The 25638-nt window shown below is 39.9% G+C and overlaps 1 protein-coding gene across 1 annotated transcript in view; it reads right to left on the bottom strand.

Moving 5' to 3' along the window:
* Agtr1 (angiotensin II receptor type 1) overlaps positions 1–25638 on the bottom strand; it is a 45677-nt gene extending 20039 nt beyond the window's left edge. Inside the window, exons 1-2 of the mRNA XM_020158328.2 lie at positions 25494–25638; positions 16156–16239 (exon numbers count right to left, since the gene is read on the bottom strand). The gene's annotated coding sequence lies outside the window, so the exon portion shown is untranslated. The remainder of the gene's footprint in view (positions 1–16155; positions 16240–25493) is intronic.

The raw sequence follows: 25638 nt of genomic DNA, 5'->3' as shown, positions 1-25638 counted from the left end.
CTGTTTGCATGTGCACCAGAGGAGCCTGGCTGTCTGTGAACCACCTCAGACAGCAGCCAGGACCTCGCTTCTCCACACCTGTTCAATCATTCCTGCTAGCAACTCCTTTCACCTTTTTATTTTTCTGTCTTGTAAAAGAGACTGTTAGGGCTCGTAAAGCTACATTTCACTAAAAGTGATGTCTCTAGGTGGGCAATTGCAACAGAATCTCTGATACCCAGGTATTATTTTGACATTTAGAATTATCTAGCACCTTAAAGTCACCAGTAGTGACAGGGACTGATGCTATTACAGAGACACATTGACTCATTAGTTCTGGTTATATAACCTGTAAAAAGGTTAAATTTTAAAACACTTTTAATAAGTCATAAAATATTTATTTTTGAATGTTTTATTGTCAAGTAGTGTCTCTAACTTTGCTACTCTAAGTATGAAACTATTTACCCATTTATGTCACAAGGCTATATTTGTATTTTTGATACTAATATATTTTCTAGAGTCATTCCCTGTAGGTTTGGGAACACAGGAAAAGAGGTAAACAGAAAGTACAGATTTGCTATTGATAGGCAGATACGTTGACTGAATGAGTCATACAAGATTAACACTGGATGAATATAGAGTGTTTTTGATTAACAGTAACACTTGGCTAGCATATACATTGGGATTCTAATCCTGATAAAACTTCCTGAACAAGTAAGCTGATTTTTCAGTTTTATTGGAAAAATAGTTTAGTTTTTATTAGTATGCTTCAAATTCTATAAAAGGGTATATTTTGGTGAGTTGCTTGGTAACTGAAAGGATTAGTTAATGACTGTATACATAGTACCTTGGATGGGAATGGAAGAGGAGTTACACAAGTAACTGTATCTCCTGCGTAGAGACAGTGTGTCATGGTTTTTTCAGACTAGAGTTTTCAGGGAGAAACAGAAAGCACAGATGGAAAATGGCAGTCTGGTGATGTAAGCATTCTTGGAACTGACTCAGCGGGGCATGCTTGGGTTGTTCATGGCTACTTTCCTGTGAGTTCCAGTCTGGAGTGAAGGACCACTGGCTCATGAATGGTGGTGGGATTTTTCTCCATGAGTCAGAGGCAGGGTAGGAGGGTCAGAGTGAGGTTGGCATGGTGGTGCACAGTGGCTAAGGCCCTCTGAAAAGGAAGCTTTTATCTGAGAATGTTAGCATTACACAAAAATGGCATATTAGACTGCTGGGATCAAACGTGGTTTGTAGGGCAGAGTATGGGGCCCTCAGAACAACAATGATCAAAGCAGCTGAAGCTCTGTTGAGCTTTCATCTCACACATCACAGTGTTCATGTCCAGAGCTCAAGTGCAGCCACTTTTATATCTCCTGTGTCTCCACTTAATCTGTCCAAACTTTCATCTTTCTTCTGAAACATATGAAATGCAGTTACAATAACCCTTTACTGTCCTTGTGCAATAATTCTACTAGTGTCATTACTGGGTCTGTTTTTGCTGGTTATTTTTCTTTTTATGGATTCTAGTTTTCTGTTTCTTTGCATGACTGGTAGTTTTATGGTAAATATTAAGCATTGTGAATTTCACTTTGATGGGTACTGAATATTTTTCCATAGAAATTCTCCATGTTTGTTCTGTGAAGAAATTGTATGTTTGCAAAGTTTGATGCTTTGGGGTCCAGCTTTTAAGTTTGGTTAGGCGGGATCAGAGTAGCACTCAGCCTAGCACTGAGTGATTATTTTTCTTTTCCTGAGCTCAAACCCTTCTACCCGATGCCCATGAATTGTGGGATTCCACTCCAACTGGTGTTACTAGCAACTGTTTTCTGGCTCCAGAGGATCTCTGAGTCTCATTTCTTCCATTCGTTTTTGGACAATGCACCCACATGCACCGAAACACGAGGGGACCCTTTGCAGATCTGCAGATCCTTCCTTGGTGCAGCTCCCTCCTCTTTGGTATTCTACCCTGTGCACCTCATCTTTGACTTCTCTGAACTCCCAACTCCATCTCTCTCTACTTAGGAGACCTTGAGGTCCACCTGCATTTGCCTTCCCTGTACCACTACTGGAAACACTCCAGGCAGTGAACTGGAGAAACCTTAAAGATGTCTTGCTTTGCTTCCCCTGCCTCAGAAATCACTGCCTTTTGTTATATAGTCTTGAAAACCATTATGTCACATGCATGTCCAGCTTTTTAGTTGTTTTTCACAGGTGTGGGAACTCCAGTCTCTGTTATTTCATATTGTCAGAGGAGGAAGTCTCTGGGTAAGAGTTCTGACCCCATGTCTTATCTGCTATTTGATTTTGGAAAAACTTCAAAGCCGCAGCCTTTTCTTTGCCCATTTATGAAGTAAGGATAATTCTACATTAATCGGAGAAATCTAATATGGGAAACATGTTATAATCTATAAGATCATCTGCACACAATAGTAGACTTTTGAGCTCAGTAGGACTGAGCTCAATGAACCTCTTCTCTTCCTGGCAGGATCTCCAAGCCCTCTTGTCTTGTCCAAACAGAGATGCTTGCCTTATTCACTGTCCTCTTACCAAATGACCTTGTCCTTCACGTTTGGACCTGCTGGTAAAAGTCCTACAGGCCAAGCAGACAGCTCATCTCTAGCCAGAACCAAATGGCACTAAGTTTACTGGAAATATTTTGCCAAAGACATACCAACACAGGATTGTAGAACTATCAACAATGGATGTGATTCTGCAGTAATAAGAATCTCATTTTTCTTCTTTACACCTTAATTTAAAATAATCATTTTCACTAAACTATGAAGTAAGAAGAATGCATAAAACTATTAATTGAGAACATCTGCCCACAATTATAAATAAATGGAACTCACTCAGCATATAAGCAGTACATTAACATTTGAAAAGAATGTTTTTTTTTGTTGTTAAGGAAAGATATCTTTCTTCTGATATATTAAAACTTCAGCTTACTAATGTAGCAACATGAGTGAAAAAGTAATAAACTCCTATGGTTTTTTTTACTGTATGCTTATTTAGGGCAAGGTGCCATGAGGCAATAGATTTATTACTTTTATACTGTTAAGTTCTGTACATAGTTAATTATTTCTTCTAAGTCATGTCTGCGCCAAACCTGTGAATTACTGTTCATGCAAGGCAATGTGATCACTTGTGTCCCTCTTCCATGCTACAGCTTGTTAATATATTAGTTTTGATTTGAAACTAAACATTAAACATTTGCCAGAAACTTTTAAACTTTACTCCATGATATAAGCTCTAAAATTATGGATTTCAGAATTAAGGTTGACAACTTGGTAGGCTAGGAAGCTATTTAAATGACAGAATTCTAACAGATTTGACCCCAATAATCTCTTCTCCTATGTCGTACCCTGGTCCATTGACTTACTGATTCAGCTTCTGATTTTTTTTTTAAATTCTGCTTGATTTTATGATGTGGATGTCTTTGGGCTCTTAGTCATTTTTCTCTAAATATCTATGACCTGCACAAAACCTGATCTCACTCACTCTTCCAAGTGACTAATCATATATTTAAACTGTGGCTACAAGTGCCCAATAACTTCAAGTGCCTTGAGTGGTGTTCACAAATGACCATGAACTCACCAAGCTAAGCGGATGACTGTGCATCTGTTTTTAATTTGCAAGACCAAGTTTTCAAAACTTCAACAACAGGCTCCCAGAGGTATTTGTACAGAATCAAGTAAAAGAGAGCTTTAAATGTTTTATACATTCAAAAAGGTCAAACATTTATACACTCAAAAAGTTAAATTTTAAGATATGAAATTTAAATTAAAAAGAAAAAAAGAGAAGAAATCAGTAAAAACCAAAAAAAAAAAAAAAAAAAAAAAAACACAGAGGACAAATGAAAGAGAGGCATCATAGAGCCTGCTTGCTGCTTCTGGTGGCCCTGAATGACCTGTCGTACTTTCACCTGGGAGTTTTCTAGCAAAGGAATCTTAGCTCCCACCCGTGCCTCCTGAGTCAGAACCTGAGTTTTAAGAGGCCTCCCCAGGTGACCTGGGTGTCCATTAAAGTTTGAGAAGCACTAGTTTAAGCTTGTACATGGATCACATGTTTTTCTAGTCCTGTGGCCTGTGAGAGGCCACTGGTCACTGAGCCCACACCGTTGGAAGGTGGCTGTCCACAGACAGAACCCAAGGCCAGACTAGGCAGAATTGAGCTTCTGGAGATGATGTTTACAGGGAGATCTTTTGGAGGAGACAAAAGAAAGTCCAAAATAAGACAGAGAAAAATAAAATATACCTCACAGAACACAAGTCTTTGTCATCTCCATTTGTACCGTCTTTTAGAGGACAAATAGTACGGGCCCAGAGTTCTTCCCTGGTCTTCTGAATAGAGAGCCCTTGCTTTTTCAGAGGAATGAGCATTTAATAGAATAGCCCTGGCTCTACCTCTTTCAAGGAGAGTTTTAGTTTCTCTTTTTATTTCTATCAAACATGTGGATTCTGTCATGCAAACACTTTTAACTAATTTAACTGCTTAAAATGCAGATATCTTCCACGCAATTTGCTTTCCTTGCAGAGCCGTTTGAATTGTTCAACCACTAGAGGTCTGTATTACCTATTTTAAGACATGGTAAATGGCTAAGACTTAAACCTCTCAATTTCTATGTTCCAAGATTTAAAATCTGTTTAAGGCATAACACCAGGAAATAAAAAAAATCACAGCACTTTAAGAAATGAAGGGCACCTGAGAGAAATCCATCAGTTTGGAAGAGACCAAGTCTCCCTTGTTCTTTCTGGTAGAATACAGAACACCTTCACACTCTAGGGGCAGAAATCAATGGCCAGGCATGAATCACGGGAAAAAATTGATTTTTCTGCAAGACACTTATGCAAAATAACCCCTATCCACATACTTAATACCTCTGTGTTTCCACTTGAAATTTTAAAGCATTTATTTTTGTATTGCAACAAGAGAAAAATTTAATGTAATTGAATTAATTCTCATATAGTTCACTTACAGCACCAATTTCACAAGTTTTATAAGGAATTTTTTGTTGTTGTGGTGGTACTGGGGCTTGAACTCAGGGCCTACACCTTGAGCTACTCCACCAACCCTTTTTTTGAGATAGGGTGTCACAAACTATTTGCCCATGCTGGCTTCGAACTGTGATCCTCCTGATCTCTGTCTCCTGCGTAGCTAGGATTACAGAATTGAGCCACTGGCACCTGGTTTATGAGGGATTTTTAAATAAAACTTCTTTTATCGGTCTTTTACACTATTGTACTAGTTTAAAAATTAATGTCCTGACTTTATAAGGCTCTGATGCAGTTCAGTAAATTAATGCATGATCCTGGTGAAAGCTATAGCATTACAAGGTGACTCTTGCTGGCAGCACCCACTGCAGGCTGAGATTCACCCCGTGCTGCATGTTTACTTGGGGGGATTGTCAACAGAGTAGCCCATCTGGGTCTGCCCTCTGCCAGCAGTAGCTGGCAGAACCTGGAAGGTTCTGAACCTTCCAGAAGCCTGAAAATGAGGTTCCCATTTGTGGGACCGTCCTGATTAGAAAGGATGAAATCTTTCCCTAGTTAGTATATGAAACAGGCCTCCTAAAACCTCACACCTCATATATATTCACATATTTAAATGAAATGGTTGAAAATATCACAGACATAAAAGCTGTAATTTACTGAGTACAGCGGCAGGGGCTTGGATACCATAGTTTCTAATTATGCCTGCATTTGGAGTAAGCGGCTACAGCAGTTGCCAGGCAAGGTGTAATGCTAAGAGGCTCCCCTCTTTTAAAAGGCATTATTGCATAATGTCCCTCGCTGGTGACGCCTCTAGAAGTACAAGCAGGTCCAGTGCGGCTTCCCTTTTAGTCTGTCACTTTATTAAAACACAACAATTTGCAGGTGTTATTTGGCAGATCAGCTGGGTTCATTACAAAGGCTAATATTTAACAGAGGGGAAAATGACCCATCCCAGTCCTTTTAAGGAGTATTTTCTATGTATTTTCAGGCAAATTGCTGAGTGTTTCATACAGCTCTCAGAACTAGGATTCAAGAATAATTTCAGTAATGCCTTGCATTGCTTGTCTACAGAATCCAAATGATCAATTCCATAGCAGAAGGAAATGAACTCGCAGTGTAAATCACTTGTACCACAGACCACATTATTTACAGTAGTTAAGTTTTTCTTCATTTCCTGTTGCATTTCTGCCTATGGTTGGTGGCATATAAATGAGCAATTTTCCTCACTGAAATGTGACAGAAAAATATCTACTTGACTCTGTCATGAGCATTACTTTCAGAGCCCCTGTCTCAATGATGTAGCTTATACTTGCCTGCAGTATGAATGTAAACCTGTAATTAACTACTAGATCAGTGTTCACTTCTATGAAAAAATGCAGCTACTGTGGCAGATTTACAGATTTGCAGATTAAACAGATTTTATAGCCAAATCTTAGGTGTGGAGAAATTGTCAGATGGGGGAGAAATGGTTGGAGTAAAGTGTTCCAAATCAGTCCCAAATTTGGGTCATTGCCATGGTACTACTTAGCAATGTGGGTAACTTGTGCTCAGTTTCTATCAAAAAGTGTAGATGATAAGAGAATTTAGCTGGTAAGTTTGTTTACTGTTTTTGCATTACAAAAGAAAATGCAGATGGCAAGATGGACATGGTGCTTGCCACCAGAAGCGGTCATGAATAGGTGCTTGTTATTACTTTCTCTGATCCTTCCAGGTTTCGTTGATAAAGCAGCAATATCATTCAAAGGCAATAATCATATCATATTGATCCAAGTGAGAAACATGAGCTGGGGGTGTGAAACTGCCCTGGTCAGCAGCAGTTACTTTTTAAACTGTTCACCCAAAGTTTTCACCCTTAAAACTAGCTCACAACTTGGGAATATTTCAAAGATGATTCATTCTGGGCTGGAGATTTAATTCTTATTTTATTTTTTGAGTGAGATAGCTGTGCCATTTAGATTCTTTGAAATCTCACTCATTTTTTTTTCTTCCTGATATGGATGATTACTTACATTTGTGACTCTACCAGACAAAATACTGGATTGAAATAAGAGTCAACTCAAGAGAAACCATTTTCTGGGTGGCTAAAGAGCTGAAGTCAAGAATCTGTTCAAATTTGGGGAGTTGAAAGAAAAAAAACTATGAACTTGCTTGTGATTAAGAAAAGTTTGTTTTCTCTAAAATGGTACATGGTATCTTTTTACAGGAGCAAAAAAATCTGTGGGAGAGGAATTTGAAGGAAGTCATGACTGCTTTTTTATTAGGGATGGAATGCTGATAAAATTACAGTCATTCCTTTGACTCACCTCATCTTCTCGTACTACAGGGATTTAGGATTAGAATTGCCTTATTTTGCAATGGTCACTGAACAGTGACCAGATACTGACATACAACTGAAAGGAAAAGGGCTAGACTTTGGCAGTTTGGCCTTTGTGCAGCATTTTCCAAGGACACACTGGAGTTGCAAAAGAGGGACCCGTCTGCCGAAATCAGAGGCACTCACCCGTGCACAAGCTCAGGTTAGTTTGAACCACGTCCATGTTTTTGTGTGAGAAACAATATTGCACATTCTCAAAATGTTCTAGTTCCTTACAGGGATGCTTGTATGCCATGTCAGTATCAGGAGTGATAATGGGGAACACATTCCTGTGTAGTTATAAATAGATGGCTGCATCCAAGACCTGGGATTCTACCAGAAATGTGCTCTTTGGGTTATATTCCAGTCTAGAGAGACTGCCACACTGGGAGTGCTGAACTGAACCCCAAATCTTTCTGTCAACTCAACACAACCACATCTGTAGAACCTCTTTTTCAGTTCTGTGAGGTCAGGTAAGTGTGATTCCATTATGGGGTTAGGGCAGAAGACAGAGATGCTGATGAGTGACTCTACAGACAAGGACCAGGGACCATAGACAGAGAACTCTTAAAAGGGACAAAGGCCCCTGCATACTGCCACTCTACTCCACCAGCTTTGCACAGACAAGCTGGTTTTCTGAACACAGTTTGGTTCAATTTGCTGAGAAAGCATTTTGACATGGTACAGTTTGGGGTTAAGAGTCACTGTTGTGTGGTGATTAAGTGTACACCTGTGTTCTGTGTTTAAAAAGTTCTAGATTCAGGGTTAATGGAGGGCTCAAGTGGTAGGGCGCCTGCATATATATATATATATGTAGCAAATAAGGAAAAATGTCATGCTTTTCTTTTTATCTTTTCTCTTTTATCTTATACAAAATTGGAGAACCAGTTCTGCCTACCTGTGGGGATGGGGGAGGAGCTGGCACCAGTGGAAGGAGGGAAGTGGTGGTTAAGGTTGGGTAAGAGGTTGAACACAGTGCAAAAAATGTGTACACATGCAAATAAATGTAAAAATGATACCTGCTGAAACTATTCCAGGAAATGGGGAAGGTGGGGATAAAGGAGAGCAGTGGAGGGGGTGAATGCAAGTATGAGATATTTGATACATTGTAAGAACCTTTGTAAATGCCACAATGTATCCCCACCCAGCACAACAATATAAAAAAAGAAAAGAAAAAAAAACTACAAGAAAACAATGAATAGAGGGAGGGGGAACTAAAAGGGAGTGATGGAGGAGGTAAATTCAAGAATGATATATTTGATACAGTGTAAGAACTCTTGTAAATGTCACAGTATACCCCCACCCAGCATAACAATAAAGGAAAAATAGAAAGTTGTCTAAGTCGTACACTTTGGGAGCATTAAATTAAAGAAGTGTGGGACCAGTAACATAGTTTCTCATTAAATAACTACCTGCAATGGGCAGAACACATACGCATGGGAAATACAAGGGTAAACTGTGTTTTATGGGGCCTAATTTTTCTGACATTAAAATGTTTCCTAACAATAGGACTTCATTACTGATTTACCCAGGTTTAGAACAATTTAAAATAGGCTTATTGGACAAAAACATTAAGAATTTCTAATAGTAAGTAAGAATAATGGCATTTGTTCTGATCAGAAACCATGTTGTTTTCAGCATCTTTTAGACAACAGAACTTCCCAGCCATTGAGATGTTCTTGCTTTTCTCCAATAAAGGGAGTTGCATTTTTCCATCCTGCTCATAATCGCTCCTCATTTCTCGCTTTTGGGGAGTCTCTAATCGAGGCTGTGAGGTGGCCCATTTGAGGGAGGCGTGACATCACAGATGTGTGCCTTTCCCTTGGCCTCATCTGTTGGAAATAGTAATGAACTCCTCTGCCTAAGCTGGAAGGAGAGGTGCTGTAGAAAATCAAGTTAGCGGGAGGAAAACTATAAGTCTTCATTTTCTGATTTCCAACCTGCAAACACAGATTGTTAAATATGCTTGCTCCCTGATCCTCATTAGGACGTCTTGAAGGATAGCAGGGCAAGAGGAAAGCACGGGGATTATGAAAAAACAACACGGATAAAAAATAGCAGAGTCAGAAATGGCTCTTCTCATCCGTATTATCTGCACATGTTTAGTTAGTCAGTTTGAGATTTTCCACTTAACAATTTTATCCCTCCTTCTATGTGGATGGATGACACACACGCAATCTCAAATGGGTCTTTTTGTTTACAATGTCCTTGTTGGGCTTGGAGATTAAATAATTTAAGTGGAATAAATAGGACATGACATTATTTTGCCATCAGTGGGGTCCCTAGGACTTAAGTGCATTGCTGTGTGTTATCTAAGAAGGCCAAGATATCATTAAAAGTAACCTCATTGCCATGTTGGGGCCTTTCTGTTACTTGAAGAGTTTTATTTTTCAGGCCCAGAGGCACAGGATGAACTGTCAGGACAGCAGACAAAGTGAATTTGGAAGTAGACCAAAGGCACCAAACAAGATAGGTGTCTAAAAGAAATGGGTAAAAACACATAGAAGCTGAATGATTCTAATGGCTTGGGTCACTGCCCCAGGACCAACCAATGAAGGGTGGGTGTGGGTCTGAGTTCTTTTTAAAATCTGCAGTTTGGGGAACATTTTACCACATTTCCAAGCATTTTAAATGTGAAAACCACTTAGGCTTTAAAATTCTATCAGTTGCTCTTCTTGCACCCATCTAAATACACATCTGGCCTCTGTCATCTCCTATCCTCCCATACACTTCTGTTTCACACCCTACCTTTCAGGGTCCTAAGGACACTGGCCAACTTGCTGTATCCCGAGTATGCCATCCTGGCTCTGTCTCAGGGCCTTTCATTTGCTGTATTCTGTGCCTAGAACACTCTTCTCCCAGATGGCCACACAGTTCTTATTAAGAGGACTATCCCTAAACACTGGTGTGTCATTTTTATTATTTTTTTTTTATTTGTTGGCAGTACTGGGGAATGAACTCAGGGCCTCACACTTTTGAGGCAGGTGCTCTACCACTTGAGCCATGGCCCCTGCCCTTTTTGGCTTGGCTATTTTTTGAAATAGGGTCTTGCTTTACATTTGCCTGGCTTGGACCACCCTTCTATTTGTGCTTCCTGGCAGGTAGCTAGGATTACAGGGATGAGCCACCATGCCCAGCCATTGGTTGAGAGATGGGTCTCTTGAACTTTTTGCCTTGATCTGTGGTCCTCCTGAGCTCCTCCTCACAAGTAGTAGGATTATAGGATGAAGAGTCACCTCACAGGGCCATTAAACACTTTTTGAAGTGCAGCGACCCCCCCCCACTTCCACTAAACATTCCCACTTATAATGTCACTCAACATGTTATAAATTTTACTAGACTGCAAGTTGTCTGAGGATTTTGTGTGTTTTGTTTACATCTTTAAGCTCAGTGCTAAGAATGGTGACTGGCCTACAGGTTTCCATACGCACTCAATGAATGAATGACAATGGAACCTGCTGCAGACTGCTCTCCTAAGTAGGAGTCCTTTGTGTTTAAGATGGTGTTCCTTCAGGAGGATTCTTACTGTCTTGATGTTTCTTTGATATTTCTACTTTAGAGAAAAGAAACTTGAGGACATCTCACTCAAAATAGGTAAAAACTGAAGTACCGCTGGGATTTGCAGAGCCAAATCAATGTGTGGAGCACTGGATATGAGGCATATGGGAGTGGTGAGGTCTGTGACAAGTATGAGAGTTTATATGTAGCCCTACTTGAAGGCATTAAGATTTGACAAAGAAATTGAAAATATAGCCCTCTGTGAATAAAGCCCGTGGTTTCAAAGGCCCTCTTCAGTGCCTCTTGTGGTCAATGGGCCCATGATGACACTTTCTAAGTCATAATAATTTTTCTGTCTCTTTCCCAACCACATCCTCAGTCTTAGATAGGTGCCTGATTCCAATCAGGACGGGAATTCTGAGCAAATCAAATCTAATTACATTTGCTTCCCAGCAAAATTGTCTAACACCTTCCCCTCCTGGGAGAGAAATAGCCCCTCTTGGGTCCTCAGTATCTGATTTTTGCAAACTTAATTGATTTGCAACATTTCATTAATAAAGTTAACTAAAACTAATTATACACATTGAATCAAAGTTTCCTGCAAAATGAATTTTTCTATTTAGCTTAAGGGTTCTTAATTGTTAAAATGAATTTCTGAGATAGTTTGAAGAATTATCTTCTTTTGGGATATATGATGTATATATTCCCTCCCCCCCAAAACAATATGGATTGATGGATGGGGACACTATGGAAACTAGAAAAGACTAAAGTGGTTAAATATGAAGATTAAGGAGTTTTGAAGTATATTCCAACGAAGACAAAAATCACAAAATAGGCTACATAGATCTCCTCACAGATACTCACATTGAATTAGGTTTGTGGACTTTGTCACATTATCTTAAGGAATCTAAAATAAATGAAACTTTCAAAATTTACAAATGTTTATTCTAGAGCAGATTTTCTTTCCCTTACTGGAATATACATACTATATTTCTCTTCAATTCAGATGGCATGTTTTGTCTAAGTCACCCATCTAATTAAATTTAAATGTTGGCAGAAATCCAGGGGGAGCCTCCTCTGACTTCAGTTTCCCCAAACCCAATTGATGCACTTGGGCCAAAAATTCCACAGGACCATTTCCAAGACTCCTTACTTGTTCAGTTGTGCATAGATAAACACACTCTATGTGAATCAAAGACTAGGATTCATCAATGACTGAGGGCTGGATCAAATACACGGACCTTTCAGTGTTATGCAATAATTTTATACATCAGTCACATGAGATGCTATTGTCATTTATCATTGTTGACCCAAATGTGCATGGTTGTCACTTTGCCCAAGCAGATTTCTTGCTTTGTTCTTGCTGTTTTAGCCTCTTATCACCCATCCCATCTGGAGGAGGGACCAGGAGGCAGCAAAATGCCCTATGTACTTTTCCTCTTTGTCCTAGCAGCATGACTAAGGAGCCAAGGCACAGGTAGAGTCTAACCAAGAGACAGCTCTGCCCTCCCGCTTGGTTTTACCTACAGTGGCCCTACTTCCTTCTGTTTTTTCTTTTCAGACATGGTCTCTCTATGTACCCCAGGCTAGCTTTGACCTTGTAATCCTCCTGCCTCTGTCTCCACAGTGCTGGAATTAAAGATGGGCACCACCTCACATGACTGTTTCTTTCTTTATGGTGTCTGTTTTGTGTGCAGAAATATTCTGACCTTACCTTGGTGAAAGGAGAAAAACATTGTTCCTGATTAGATCTGGGGCTTGCAGTACCACACTGTTCCTCTGTCTCAGGTTTTCTGGGTAAGTCTAGCATGTTTAAATTCTGGGAGGGCATAAAAGATCATGTTCCAGGTAAGTGATTATCTTTTTTTTTTTTTTGTTATTGTTTCTTGGTGGCACTGGGGTTTGAACTCACTGTCTCATGCTTGTTAGGCAGGTGCTCTTACCGCTTGAGCCACTCTGCCAACAGTGGTTGTCTTCTGTCAGTTTGCATTGCATTACTGTGTCTCTGAGCTATCCTCAACTTTTCTGCAAATGTGACTCCTCTACATCTCCTAAGTCTCCTTAAAAGTCTCAAATGACTAATATGTTGAAGGGAGGGATGACAACACTCTTGGAGTTAGCTGAAAGTTGTGTCTGCAAGCAAAACAGCCTAGAAATTCGGAGGGCTAATTCTCTGAGTCCTTTCAATTGTTAAATTATTAATAGCAGTCAAACTTAAAGTAGCATCTCATGCACAGCTATGAGTTAAGCACATCTAGCTGTGTTATTTAAGCAAAGGAATTGTGTTGTTGCAGGTAAACTGTGTGAATAGACTTGCTTACTCTACAAACCAAGTTACATTTTGCTTATTATAAAAAGTACAATGGTTAGCATTTACCTTGTCTTTCTTTCTATTGATAAGATCCTGGGATTTGCACTTTAAAAAGTCTGAGCTGGGTCCAAACCTCTACTGCTTATGCTCTGATTGGGCAGTGATACTATGATCTGTGTAAAGGGATTGGCTGGATATTTATCCCCCTTGTCACAGATAGCTATATAGCTATTTCAAGTCTGTGCTTCAATAATTCAAAGACAAATTTGTTTTTAATCTTTTTGCCTTGTGTAACTATTACTGAAGGAAGAAAATGTAACTGAATTGCTAGCTATGAGACTCAGAAAGTAATTGAGACTGACATTTTATTAATGGAATCATTTCAGTGGAAAAGAATGACTAAGACCCCCTAAGAATTTACTACAGAAGCTACTGATTATATTAATTAAAAGTAAAAACAAACTACTACTATATATAATTATATACCACAGATATATAATATAATATAATATATATATATATATATTTCAAACAAAAAGAGGGACTTCTAATAGCATGTATATTTTCATAAGAAAAGGAAAAAGAAGTATTATAGTGCTTAATTCATTTGGTTCTCCAAATTGCTTAAAAACTACAAATCTGCTTTGTTTAAGTCAGTACAACTGAGACACATCTAGAACTGCAGGAAAATGAAAACCTAGATGACAGGGCTGACAGCCTTATCTATTAGTCCTGAGCTCACTACAAATGTAACTACCTCTTTTAACAAATTTTTTAAGAAACCAAGAACCTAGAACATTACAAGAATACATAAAATACTAAATCCCTTAACAGGAAAAGGATGGAGGCCTGTGAGTCCTTAGATACAACCTGAGCATGCAATATTCTGGGTAATATAGCACTAAGAAAGTTGGAATTTCAAAAATATTAAAATTTCCATGTAAGTTAAATAGAGCATAAAATTTTCCTAACAAGAGGCATTGAAAATTCACTATATTACCAATAAATTTGTTTACAGAAGTCTTGTCCAATAGAACTTTCTGTAAAGGAGAAGCAGTCTACATCTTAGCTGTCCACTAACCACATGCATGTAGGAAAGCTTGAGATGTGGCTAGTGCAATTGAGCAAATGAATTTTAAATTTATTTAATTATAAATTAATTTAAAATTTACAATTAAGTTTTGTTGTTACTTATATTTATTAAAGAACTGATTGAATAGCCACATGTGGTACGTGCCTACCATATTGGATGGTGGGGTGTACACACATTAAGCCTTTGAATATGTTCCTTATTCTGTTAAATGTACTAATCAGCCTTTCTCCATTTGTCCTGAGTAGATTTCAACACAAAGTCTTTGGACCTATAAAACAAGCTCTGAAATGCTGTTTGCACATTACTGCTTTAAATCAATAAGAGATCAGAGTTCTGTACCTGTAGGTTGGTAAAAGTTTTAAAGGGATATTACAGAGGTCAGAAGGTCTTTTTGCAAGCAAATGATTTTTGTATTTCAGTACCGTGTCCATAGCTTGAAATGGGGCTTTGGAGATTACGTCACAGTAAACGAAGGACAAAGTTCATAGTTAGTGGTCGAATTGGTAAAGTATCAGAGTTTTTAACAAACAAACAAACAAACAAAAATAGCTCTCAGAATAAAGTATGCTTTGCTTACTGACCTGACACTTTAAAGGATTGAAAAAGTTAAAAATTGAAAAATGTGCCTTTTTCATTGTTTAGTTATCCTTAAGCAAGATGTCATAGTCATTTTGGAAGTGTTCCATAAGGGTGTGACTGTCACAAACTGGCATCTTACCATCTTCCTAACTGGGGGATGCATTTTACTGTACTGTTTGCTGAAACATGCACTGCTCAGATGCCCAGGCTTATCTATACCTCAACACAAATCAAAACAAAACAAAGCAAAACAAGACATGCACACCCCGCCCCCCAAAACAAAAACCAAAAACCAACCCTAAAGATATCCAGTGTCAGAACTGTGCAGAATGTGACTATATTTATCTCTGAGATTAAAGCAGTCCTAAATAGTCTCCTAACACCACCGCCATGGAGTGCCTTCCAGGAATTTTTTCCTACTTGCCAACTACACAAAGAAGAACAGCACCACTTGTATTATTTATCTGCCTGGCTAGCACCTAACTAGCCGCTTCTTTGAAAAGACGAAATCACAACATTCACAATGGTACAAACTACTTTTTCAAATTCCTTGAAGACAATGGGGAAGCTGAGGGCTTGCCCCTTGAGTTTTTCCCCCTATTACTTGGACAAATCAAGGATTACTTTTATGAAAAATATCAGATAAGCCCATGAGAAAGGAGTTGGACTGACAAAACCATCCTAGATCACCCTCCTGCTCTATGTACCCAACTCTGAGAGATTAATGCCCTGCTCTGTGACTCCAAGTCACTCATGCCCATCACAGGGGTGGACTGCAGGAGGCTTACGAGGGGGTGGGGTGGGGGGGTGGAGGGGGCTTCACCCTCAATTTTATACCACTCCTTTCTCTTGGCTTGTCACTGGAGCAAGGGAGAAGTTTGCAAGAGTGAGATGTTGAGCTGTAGGTTTTCTGAAGGTGAGCAGATCGAATTTTCAGGTTTATGTTTTTTAGCCTTCTGGAAGTGAGGATGCATAGTCCCCACTACATGGCTGGTGAGAGCACTGTCATTTCCCTGCTGGCCCTGCTGAGTCCTCCCCAGCTAGGGGAACACAGCTCCAAGCTATCACCCGTGGTATGGCCACAAAGTGTCTCTGCTGAGGGATTGCAAACCCCTTGCGTGGCACACTAATGGAAGTAGCTTCGTAATTTTGACACTTTGTCTTTAAAATCATATAAATTAATATGCTCTCAACCTGCACTTGGAGAAGCTGGAGGCAGACTGGGATTTCATTATTTTTTGCTTCTTCTATTTCTTTCACAGAGCAATGGTGTGGTGGCTTCTTGTGCCAGCGCCACTGCTGAGTCTCGGAAGAGCTATTGACAGGTACAGTGCTGTAGGTACAAGACACTCACCTGGTGGTGACTTTCTGGGATGGCTTCAGTGACTCACTTCGAAAAAAATCCAGCCATTTTAGGTCAAGCTGTCACCTGTCAACTCTGGAAAAAAAGAAAAGAGTAACACGATCCAGAAATGTGCTCAGATATTTATTTTTTAATTTACGGAGTAAGCCCTAATACTGCATACTGAGTGGGAATTTTTTGGAAGAGGGTGAGACCATCAGTTCCACATCAAGAACATATTTTTCCTTATATAGACATGGGTTGTACGAAGTGGTTATCCTGGGACTCCATCCTCTTCCTGCTGTGTTCAACATCCTCCCCAATGCCTTCTAGACACATATCAGAGGCACAGAAAACGAGACTGTATCACTTTACCAAATGCATTCTTTTTTTCCCCTGTTTTCTTTTAGTAATATCTCCAAGTTGATACAGAAGACTATAAAGTACAAGTTAATATTTCACCCTTTCTGATTTTTGTCTCGGGATTCATTTCCCAGAGATACTTATAACTAGTGGTTTTTGGTACATCTTTCTAGAACTTTAAAAAATGCATACATGTTTTTATACAGCATATCATCCCGCTTGCCAGTTTTAACTCAATACTATGACTAACAGAACTTCCTACATCAGCTTAATAAATCCACTTCATTTGACGATTATACAAAATCTCATTCATTGTACTGACATATGGTAACTTATTTAACCAGTCTTCTACTAATGGACCTGAATCTGCTTTTATTCAATTTTCCTTTTGGCTGCCACAAAATATCTGAGTGGTCATATTTAGACAGAGCATTTTTTACTCACATGAATGTATCAGAAGGATAAGTTCTAAGTCGACTCTTTTGTCTTTTGCTCAAGTTTTGACAGGTATTTACAAAACACCCTTTGTTTTAAAGTTTACAATGGAAGACTGATACCAAAAAACTGGATTTCATAAAGTCTTTTTTTCCTTAGTCTGTTGTTTTAGTTTGCATTTCTTTAATTGCGAATGAAGCAGGACTTCTTCCCGTACTCTTGTTTTCGGTAGTTTGCTCTGCCACGGTCTTTGCTCATGTTTCAGTGAGATTGTTCATAATGCCTCCTGTAAAGAGCTCATGTTATAGTCCAAAACTCTCATTTTACGTGAAATATGTGGAAAAGACCTTCCTCATATTTCTGGTTTACCTTTGGAGTTTGTTTATGGTACTTTTAGAATGATATAAATACTTTTATATTTTTATGTTATGTTTCTCTTTATGAGTTTGGAGGATTTCTTAAGATATTTTAGTTGAAGAACTTTTCAAGAAGATTGTGTATAGTGTACTCTTTAAAAAACCACTACATATAGCACCTTTACTCTGGTTTTGTAATGTAGAAGAATTTTCGCATGACATGGACTTGTTAGCAAAAAGACATTTCCCTTGAGATGACGTCTATAAACTACCAAGATGGTATAAAAACAGTGGGCTGCTTTGTAAGGCTCTAACATACCTTATTGGGAAAAATTTCAGAAGTGGTCAGATTTATAGAAGCATCTGCCAGAGAATCAACAGTGGGACCTAAAATCCAGACTGAGTTATAAGGAAAGCAGCAGAAAATCCAAGATGAATAGACAGTGAGAAGTGATTTGTTAAAGGGAACTTGGAAAGCACATACAAAAAATAGAAAAAAAGAAACATGACATTAAGAACCCTTAAAAGCTTTTCAGATGTCTTGTATATTTTTCCCAATCTTGCTTTCTACTCTACAAACATGAAGTTATTTAAAAATATATAAATGACTGCTCACAAGTCAGTACAACTATAACTAAATTACTTTCACTAGAACAGCTAGCACCTAACTCAGAGCTTCAAGTCTGCAAAAGCACACAGGATGGCACGTCTGATCTGTGTTTATACACTTTCATTCACTTACGATTATCTCGCCATTAAACATTTACATTACTATATGTGATATTGTTATAGATTCGCATAAAATATATGGTAGCTACAGTTTTATGTAATTTTCCTTAAAACTGTGGCTGCTCATTCCTGCTGGTGCATCTCTTCTCTCGGGAAAATCAAAGGCCAGAGCACAGGGATCACATGAAATCATGATGTAGGACTCACATCAGAATCTTTTCCACTCCTGATAAAGCAGCAGCAGTTATCTATGTGAAGGTTAAGAGCAGGGAGACATCATGGCACGAAGTATTTTATGTGGCATGACGCCATTTGAATGGAAAGAGAGGCAGGTAATTACGCCCAGATGAATGGAGCATTCTGGTTCTGTAGGCATGCTGGGTATATTTGGAGCCTGTAAAAAGGCATTTGAATTGGATAACAGAAGAATTTGGGTAAAAAAGTGAAGGAAATTATGATGATAGAGTTGTAAATGTATGACATTTACAAGAAGAAATGCTGTCAGATTTTTCCATCTGGGTAAAAAAACAAAACAAAACTGATGCAGACCGTATTTAGCCATCGTCACAAGTATTTGGGCTTAATGAAACCAGTGGGACTCTAAGTGTCCAAAGGGGATGACCACTGGCACTCTATCACTTGTCAGCACCGAGAAATGCTGACTGCTATGTGGACTATGTCTCTTGGGTGCTTCTCAGCCCTCACTCCTTGGCTTGATGGCAGCCCTGGGTTGATTTTGCCCCTGCCTATCACTTAAGAGTTAGGCACTGTAATGTTAGTGTTGCCTGAAGAGTGAAGTCCTAGATTCGAGTAGCTGGTGAAATTCATTACAGGGAAAATCATGTCTTCTCAGGCCCACTGGCACAACTCTTCTCTGAGATATGATTCTGGGGAACCTAGCCTCCCTGAGACCAACACCGATGAGACACTGTCAAGACAAGAACACTTGGCTGGATCGTTCTGCCCTGACCACTGTCAGAATTTGCATAGCCTGGGAGAAATAGTTCAGAACTAAATCATTTGGGGAGTCACTGGCTTAAAATAAGTCATCACTTGCTTGGGTACTGACTGTGTAGTACCTATGTTCAACTACAGTTCTATAAACCAGGCTCATGGTAAATAAGTATTTATATCAAATGTAGAAAAGCAATATCTAATTTGAGTTGTGTGCCAAACAGTTTATGTGTCTTGACAGATAACCTTCTTTATAATACCAGAAACATCTTATGTTGACCCAACAGGCAAACAGTAAATTTTTGGTGAGTTATAGGAAAAGTTAATTTTTAAAAGTATACTATTCTTTCCTCTTTGTTTTCCTTTTTAGAAAGTTTTTCTATGCTTCCCAGGCTGTTCTTGAACTCCTGGACTCAGTTCCCTGAGTAGCTGGGAGTACAGAGGCACTGGGCTCTGCTACCACTCCTCATTAAAAAAAAAAAGAAAGAAAAGAAAAGGAAACTGGGTACTAGTGGCACACACCTGTAATCCTAGTTACTTGAGAGACTGGGATCAGGAAGATTAGGGTTCAAGGTCAGCAAATAGTTTGTGAGACCCCATCTCCAAATTAACCAGAACAAAGGACTGGAGAAGTGTCACAAGTGGTAGAGTGCCTGCTTTGTAAGTCAAAGCCTTGGGTTCAAAAAAACTCAGTCCCAACTCAGAAAACTTGATTGAGGTATAACTGATATTAAGAATACCCCATACTTACTAACACCCCTCGAGTTTGGATGAGCTGTCATAGTTTTAGTATTTTTTCCAACTAAAACAGGAATTTCTAGACTTCTTCAGAATTGCACTTGAAAGTCAAAAATTACAAGCAAAATGGAGTATATCTCTTTTATTTTTTTCTATGAAGGAACAGGAATTAATTTCAAATTATAACTTTAAATAAATTCTCAAATAATTAGTTTGCATTAAAAAGTTGGCAGCCTCATGTACAGCAGACACTGGGTAGCAGCTAAGAGCCCAGGCTTCCTATGTCTGAATCTTGGCTCCACCAGTCACCACATTTGGGTGATCTGCTCAGTCTCATTGCTTCTCAGTATAACAACCAATAAATGAGAATAAAACAGCGACTATCCCATATGGTTGTTGTGAAGATTAAAAAAAGACAATGTTTGAAGGATGAATGCCATGTTTGACATGATATTTACTCCATAGATGTTAACTTTATTTAACTGTTTTATTTAAAGACCCAGAGAATAACCTCTATGCAATCATTTGAACAAGCCACAGGCACCGTGCACCGCGCTTCCTCTGACTTCCCTGTGTGTTTGGATCACTTGGGCTTTTGTTAAGTGCAGATTCTTTTTCAGTTAGTGTGACGGGGTTTAAGATTCTGCATTTCCAGTGACATAGCAGGTGACACCCAGGATGCTGGTGTGTGGCACTATGACACCTGAGGTAACAGTGCTGGTTGCTGCTGATTTGTAATGGGATGGGTGTCAACAAGGGGAGTGGAGGAAAGGGTAGAGGAAAGGGTGTGAAGGAAGGGGTGTGGATGACATGATCAGGCTTAATGTGCTTCCAAGGCATTTCTGATATTATTCTTGCCTTACTTGCCTCTCAACACCTTAAGAACCACTGACTTGATATTTCGAAGTATTAAACTTATTAATCTTCAACTTATTTTTTTTCCTTTTATTACTCTTCCTGTTTCCTTGCCATTTTGCTACAGATTGCAAAATGTTTCTGCCTAGCTCCCCACTTAGCAAGACAAGCATGAAGGTCAAGATGCTTTAGTGTGCGCTGAGATGCAGTTAGAAACACAGTTGCTTCCTGACATTGCTCTTCTAAAATGCAGGCAACTGATAATGTATTTAACATTTCTTATAGTTTTCACCAAAAACAACCAACCAACTAACCAAGAGGCACAGAAGTAATGTTTGTGTTTAGCACAAGGACATAAGGATGTATTTGGATGCAGTCTTTACCATCAAAGGAGTAACATTTCTAGGAGGAGGGGAAGGAACAGTAGTCTTTACAGAAGTGGCTGGACCCAAACATTGTGACCCTAACACATTCAGCCTGGTCTGAGAGGCAGGACAGAAGGAGAGGCAGTTTTTAATGTCTTCCCTTTCTAAATATGTGCTTAACTCATCCAACAACTCGGCAGGGCAAAGACCGTTTTTAACTTTGATGTGTCCTGGGGGCCGAATATCACAGGGATCTATAGTTCCTTTGCAAGAATCTGCTGCTGTCGATATATTTCACAGATATAATTCTTCATTTTCCAAAGTAGATGTGGGGGGCTTCGATTAATATAAGAAGAAGATATCTAAGGGAACTTAGTGAACAAATTAGCAATCATGAATTCTCTTTAAGAGCAAATAACCTTATGTGTATCTTCCAAAATTCTTACTCTTTTATTAACCGTTCAGATTACTTAAATTCATTGATCTAAAACAGATTTTAACATCACTTGGTGAAATCAAGGCATATATATATATATACATATAATAAAATAAAAACTTTGACCCAGATTGAAGGATTAGTAAATCCTTGAAGCACATCTGGAATTAGAATTTGAAACAGGAAGGTCCCTTGCATTTTAAGAAAAATGAAGTATATTCACCCACTTTCCAAATTTTTTAAAGGTTATAAAAGTAATTAAAAAAAATAAATATGTGACTGAAAATGATTTAAAAAAGTATTTAAACATAGGGCTAGAACACAATCAAAAATATTTTTCAGTATGGGAAGAAAACACTAATAGTACTTCACAGGTTCTAGACATTCATTTCTACTTAAGACATTTAGAAAAAGCCCCTACTAAGGAACCAGACAAACATATCAAAAACAAGAGTAAACCCTTTCAAATTGATCTATAAGGATAATGTAAAATAGAGTAGTCACACAGCATTAATACTATGTAATGAATTCTTTGTTAATAAAATATTTTGAAACATCAGTTTAGTTTTCATTTGCAAGAGAATTTTTCCCTTTGTGAACATCTATATGCAGAGAAAGAACCAAAATGAGCAAAAATTTAATGTTAATACAACCACAGCTAGTAGCAATACTCCCCTGTCATTTTTGACTGTTTTAAACATATACTTTGCTGTTTGTTTCCAACTGTCAAAATTTATGTTAAAGTGACAAGTCGCTAATGAAACATCTGGTAAATTGATAGCTCTTTAGGTGCATTTTGTTTTTTTGCTGTGATTGAAGCATTGTATTTTAGAGTTCTGGTAGGCTAATAGCAGTCACTTAACAAACAGTTGAATATTACTGAAATTCCCTACAGATACTCCTTGATTTAAAGTGACTTTAGATATTAAACTGTTAAAAAGTTGGTTTGCAGCCAGGCTTACGCCTGTAACCCTAGCTAATCAGGAAGCAGAGATCAGGAGGATCATGGTTTGAAGCCAACTTGGGCAAATAGCTCATGAGACCCTATTTTAAAAAAAATCCATCACAAAAAAAAAAGTGATGGTGGAGTGGCTCAAGGTGAGGGCCTGGAGTTCAAACCCCAGTACTGCAAAATAATAATAATAATAATAACAATAACAATAAGTTGCTTTGCAGAAGGTAAAATTAATATGGCTAAAATAGGAGCTGTAAAGTGATAGCTAAATTAATGATAAAATTGAACAAAATTTGCTTTTGCTTATCAGAGATTTAGCATACTGCTTTCATCAACACTTATGTGAAATGAAACACCAGTCGTGTAATCCAATGATGTCATGTGATTTTTAAAAGAGAGCCCTTAGAACTATTTTGAAGAAATAAGACAGCATTTTCCAATGGTGGCACTTCCAAAAGGCAACATGGCCCACTGGCTAGACAACATGGGGAAGAACTGTTTGCAACCTAGACCTGGATATTTTGTTGTACTTGTGGAGTGCCTGCTTCAAATTTGCTTACTGCCATAGTATGCCATCAAGACAGCTTTTTAGTTTTTATACACTTGGACTTAAACTTCCAAACAAAATTCTTGATTTACTGGCCTATTTTGCATTGGCATTCCCCAGTCACGGATGAGCAGGGAGAGACCAGCTAAACTAGTAAGTGTGGGGGATAAGAGCAGGGGTTTTTATTAGGCTGCCAAAACACGTTAAATTGGATGGATCTCTACCTTTGTCCTTGTAATAAGTTTGAAAGCAAAATACATCACCTCTCAGTTACCTGTTTGAAATGTGCATTGTGCAGTATACAGGAGACACAGATCATGCATTTAAAAAATTCCTTCTCAGCTAAGTATCTTATTTGGGCTTTGGGTAAGCAGCAGATTCAACTTTTCTTTCCTTACTTTTCCTCTAGCATAAGCCAAATTACTCATTACTATTAATTAGTCATAGCAACAATAAAGTAGTAAGTAGCAGCAGCAGTAGCAAAAATCAAAACAAAATTATATCTACATACTGACACAATTCTGACTCCATACTAGAAAGAAGACAAGAAAACCAAAAACTGTGAACAAAATTGTCCTTCTTTGAACACTGACCCAGGCTAAGGCAGAGAGCGGGGAAAGATTTAAGCTTAAGGTGCCATGGACCAGGGAGTATTGCCACACCACAGTGATGGTGACTGAGAAGCAGTCTGGAAATCTCAGGGTTGACAAGTGCTTCCCAGAGGAAGAAAATCCACTTTCTTCTCAGGTGGCTGATGGCACAGTTAGCTCAGTGTGAGGTCAGAGAAGAGCAGAACCAGAAGTCAAAGACTCATGGATGGAAACAAAGCACAATGAAGTCAGGGGGAAAAGGAGGAGTCAGAGTAATAACAGACTTGAAACTAACGGTCATGCAATCTCAGCAAATGTGGAGACCTAGCAACTTGGGGCCACTCCTGAAACTTTTACAGACAACCATCATTTGGGGACGGACACTTGGAGCTCTCAATCCTAGGAAATTTAATGTGTGTGCAGAGCAGATAACAGGGGAGGTAGGCAGCTTTGAAGACTCAAAACATGGCAATTATTTCATACTTCAACTTTTAAAGCAATAACTAAGAAGCAAAAGGAACCAAGGATTTTTTTTATCACTGGAGAAAATTTAGGGGGTGTAAAAAAAAACAACACTTAGTGTCACACAGCTAGTTAAGTGGGAGTCTCCATTCCCTTCTCCCTGTGCCTCCCTGCCCTACCCTGCTGCCAGGAAAGGTGGTGGAGAGGGAGAGGAGGGTCCCAGGACATCACCAGGGAATTATTCACAGCCAAGGAGAGACTGTCCCCGTGCACTTATGTAGCAAGGGAAACACCACAGCAGATCAGATAAGTATAGTGGATGATTTTGTTAGTTTTTAACCCAAGGTAATGCACAGAAAACACTCTACCACTCAGCCCCTCTGAGTATCATTTTTGGAGAGGACTGTAAGGGGGGTGAAAGCTTCCCTCAAGGGGAATAAACACCTGTGGCCCCAGGACCCTCAGGTGGCAATGACCAAGAGATGCAAGCACCTTCAAGCGGAGACACAAGTTGCTCAACAGTTAGAGCCCAGAGCAGCAGGGTGTGGGCTTTTGCCTCCTTCGGGGTTACTTTCTCTTCCCAGAACGAGGCAGGAAGTTAATGTAGTCAGTTTCCAAATGTGACCCCAAGGGACAGTACGCACCCAAACTTTCCTGAGGAGAAAAGCTCCCGAGGGCTGGTGCTGGGTTTCCATACTTAATGAGGCCATTAGTAAACAGTTATGAGGCCCCAGAGGGCAGGCAATAGCCCTGTCTCTAAGACCAAAGACAAGGGGCAGAAAAGGCCTTGGGAAGATTTGCTGAAGTCTTCTGGAGCCCCTAGCAGGCTGGCACTGGAGAGGCTGAGGTGAACATGGAAAAGACCTGGAAATGGGGACCTGGACAGAGACTTGGTGTGTGTGATTGGGGGTGGGGGGTCTGCACCAGGCTCTGTTCAGAAATGGAAACAGACCTTTGTTAAAATCCTGCCTCACCGACACAAGTGCAAGGGCCTGGGCAGTGGGGATGGGCAGGGACCCTGTGTCTTTCCTCCCTGCCCGGTGACTGAAAGCGCACCTGAGGATACCCGCAGTGGGAGAGTCTGGCCCAGGCTGGGACTGTGTCTGTCCCCTGCCGAGGGTAGGGTTTGCAGGGAGATGGGGAAAGGAGACATCAGGTCTGGGACATTGCCAGGGAAGCGGAATGTGGAGGTGGGGAGAAGGACACGCTTAACTTGACCCCCAAAGCAGCGCAGCTTTCCTGGTACCTCGGGGGTCCCACAGGCGTGACCTTCATTCACAGCGACAAGACGAGAGATCTGGGAGCGCGAGAAGAAAGTTTGCGCGCTGAGGTTTCTGCAGATTTCCGAGAGCTTGTGGTCACAGGGACAGGGGATTCGGGACCAGGCTGCCAGCAAGCCCGCGGGGTCGCCGGCGGTCCTGGCAGCTGGACCTGGTTTGGGCAGCTGGAAGGCGGCGCTGGCCGGGAAGAGGTGGCCGCGCGCCCGCGTTCCTGTTCCCTGTCCCCAGTCCCGGTCCCATGTCTCCGGTCGGTCCCCCGCCCCTGTCCCAGGTCCCCGCACTCACCGAGTCCTCTCGGCGTGCGCATCCGCCGCCCGCCCGGCCGCAGCGCTGGACCACGGCCGCCCGCGTTTATAGCCCGGGGCGGGGCCGTCCGCGGTTCCGAGCCCAGGACGAGGCTGGGCTCCGTTCCTCCCCCGCCCGCCCGGGC

Source organism: Castor canadensis, chromosome 17, assembly GCF_047511655.1.
Source record: "Castor canadensis chromosome 17, mCasCan1.hap1v2, whole genome shotgun sequence".
Classification (NCBI taxonomy): Eukaryota; Metazoa; Chordata; class Mammalia; order Rodentia; family Castoridae; genus Castor; species Castor canadensis.
The sequence above is the reverse complement of the archived record's forward strand: the minus strand, read 5'-3'. Positions and strand labels throughout refer to the sequence as shown.